Raw genomic sequence first — 3,841 nt, forward strand, 5'->3', positions numbered from 1 at the left:
AATACTTACGGTCCGAGATTGGGAATTTAAAACACGAACCACAAGCGAAAACAATTTTCCAGGGAATATGGAACAAAGAGAACGACAAAACGACAACGCCATCTACTGATTAAAACTAATATTTGCCAAGCGACAACAAAACCAACAAAACCTTATATACAAGAATAATAAAATGTATGAATTATTTCAAGTTTATGACTTAAACACTGACAATATATATATATATATATATATATATATATATATATATATATATATATATATATATATATATATATATATATATATTATATTATATATGCACACACACACTTGTTCTTTAGACTGGTAAATGCTTAGATATCCCCAACTGAATATTTTTTCAAGACATGGAAATATGGCAGTGACGTGAAATTTTCTTGAATTACATGCCATTTCCGCCAACAAGGGTGGCTTCAGAAAAAAATCTAGCAAACGATCTCCCCTCCATTCATCTTTTTAACTACTGGATGTTGACGACTTTATCGCAACGCACATAATAATAAAGTAGTGCAAACAATCCAGATACAATCATGAAACAAATCCTAGCTTACCTATATGCTCACAATGTTTCGAACCCTGCGCAATGCCCATTCATCTAAATGTTACATCAACAGACAACTGATAATTAGGTCCATCTGTTCCACTACTCTCTTACTCTATTTATCGACCATTATTTAATGGTTTTTCCTTTTCTCTCCTCCCAAGACGTATGCACTACACGCTGTTCACTAGTGTGATGCCCTCCACTCTCTCCACATTATCACTCTTCCTTCCTTTTCTCAATCTTCCTTCGCCGTCTTATCATCATCTTCCTTGTTTATTTTTCGAATACAATCTCCACATATCTTAACATTTCCGGAAATTAATTTGAGTGGATTCAGAAAGGCTTCCACTGCAATAATCTATCACCTGTGGAGTTTGTTCTGTTACCTTTTATTAATCCACTAGAATCTCTCGTTCTCTCTGGCTACCCTAAGTTCAACATTCCCATTTGTAAATGGCGAATCTCCTTCCCACTGCATAGAAATTACACGTCATAATATGCTATGGGTCTCTTTCCTTGATTTCTTATAAGCTGGTGGCTCTCAATCCAATTATGTAGAGCTTACGTGTTAAGGAATTCGCTGAGTAATTTTCTTGATATTCTATAAGATTTCTGTTATTAAAGAGTGGCTTTCCTTCCCATCCTACATAAGTTATTGTCATGGTGCTGTAGGCAATATAAAAGGTGTCCTATGTGCATACCAGACTTTCTTTACTTTGCCTCCGTTCCGGCTTCCTTTTCATCCATCTTACTGTCCAGCACCTAACTATTACTACTTAGTTCAACTGTGGGATTTCTCCGCAGTTCCACCTTACCTGTATTTGTTTCATTTATTTTGTGATTATTTATCTTGCTGTCCAACCACTGTAAATTCTGTCTTCAAAATGTCTTGACGTTGAATGGTTAAAGTGTCCCAAAGCCTGGCTTAAGTAACTAAATCTTCCATTCGTTAAATCAGTCTTGACGATTTTCCTCTTCCTTCCATTCTGTATAATCATTATCGCCATTCTATGCAAATACCTATAGCTTCCTTTGTTGAAGGTGTTCTCCTTCCATTCTACATAACTGTATATGCCATGGGTTCTATGACAATTTTCCTGTAACCTTCCTTTTGGTGCTGATGTCCTCTTCCAATTAGTAGGGTAAAGGTGCCATTTAAGGTCCTGGTGTCCCTGAACATTTGACGTCCTCAAGAAAGGGTGTCATTTAGCGTCCTCAATTATTATTATTATTATTACTTATTTATTTGTTTTATTTTTATATTTTTAAGGAAGAAAATAACATGCATATATAAAAAAATTATGTAGTAAGTAGGGTAAAGGTGCCATTTATGTCCTATGTCCCGGAACACTAAGGTCCTCAAGAAAGGGTGTCATTTAAGGTCATCACATGCATATACATATAACATTATTGTTTATTATTATTATTATTATTATTATTATTATTATTATTACTATTATTATTATTATTATTATTATTTATATTTTGCTGAAGAAAATAACATGCATATATAAAAATTATAGAGGCAGGGCAAAGGTGCCATTTATGTCCTGTGTCTCTGAACATTTGGCTTCTCACAAAGGTGTCATTTGGCGTCCCTCACTATTATTATTATACATATATATTATTATTATTATTATTATTATTATTATTATTATTATCATTATTATTATTATTATTTTGCTGAAGAAAATAACATGCATAAGTATAAAACATGTAGTAAGTAGGGTAAAGGTTTATGTTCTGTCCTGAACATTTGGCAATCCTCAAGAAAGGGTGTCATTTGGTATCTCACTATTACATGTTGTTGTTATTTGTTTTATTTAGTATTTTTGCTGAAGAAAATAGCATGATATATGTGCCTGAGGTGTTAGGTAAAAGGTGTCATTTGGCGTCCTGGCGTCCTGAACATTTGGTGTTCTTTAATTATTATTATTATTAATACTATTATTATTATTGTTGTTTACTTATTTTTTTATTTAGAGCAAGAAAATAACATGTTTGTTATAAAAGTTATGTAGAATAAAAGAGCTTAGTCCTGAACATTTGTTAGTAGGGTAAAAGCAAAGCCATTTGCTGTCCTGAAACATTTACACCTCACAGCGGGGTGTCGCTTACATCCTCACTACATGCTATTATTATTATTATTATTATTATTATTATTATTATTATTATTATTATTTTTATTTATTTTATATTTTTGCAGAAGAAAATAACATATATATAAAAGAAATATGTAGTAAAAGGTGCCAAGGCTCCAAACTGATAAGGAGAGAGACCTATCATGCACCCATCAACTGCTGTATGACTGATAAGAATTGAACCAATATAAACTATCTGTCATTAATCCCACTTATCGATAAGTCTGATGAGGAGAGACACCTGCTGAAATATGGCTGAACTGATATTATACATATGAATATATATACAATTCTCTCTCTCTCTCTCCATATATATATATTTATATATATATATATATATATGTATGTATATATATATATATATATATATATATATATATTTATATATATATATATATATGTATATGTTACATACACATATTTATATATACATATAACTCTGTACATATTATATCCATGCAAACACAATATAAGTATCTACATATTTGTGTGTGTATATATATATATATATATATATATATATATATATATATATTAGTGTTATATATATATATATATATATATATATCTAGATAGATACATATATGTATGTGAGAATAGGTTTAACGTTACATGACTTTATCTTTCGCAATGTTAGTCGCTCGTTTAAATTTCGGCACTCGTTATCACTATTCAACTTAATGAAAAGTTGTCATTATTGAAATTGCATTTAAAAGAGGCTTTCCATAAATCTTCTTCCCGCAGATAAATTCAGAAACGAATCATTATATGTTGTCACAAACAGGTAAAGCAGTTGAGTGACCGAGATGTCAATACTTCCGGAACTAAGACCGCCCGTTATCTTGGAACTCTCAGTGCTTGCTTACGGAGCTCGTTTTTCAGCGGAGCTTTATTTATTATTGCCAATTGATATTATACATATAGTTAGAAAGAGACAAAGAATTGCCCCAAATCACGCCATCTTCGGAAGTCTCAGAGCTCCGGGAATCACTCGAGATTGAGCAGCTCACAGTGGAGTCAGGGTCACGCTTGAATTCAGATAACACGTGTTCGATTACAGTCTGGGGATAATCAGCACATTGTGCCCATCCGTACAAGCGGACTCTCTTCTTTGCAAGATGATAATTGTTTCAGA

Source organism: Macrobrachium rosenbergii, chromosome 30 (assembly GCF_040412425.1).
Source record: "Macrobrachium rosenbergii isolate ZJJX-2024 chromosome 30, ASM4041242v1, whole genome shotgun sequence".
Lineage (NCBI taxonomy): Eukaryota > Metazoa > Arthropoda > Malacostraca > Decapoda > Palaemonidae > Macrobrachium > Macrobrachium rosenbergii.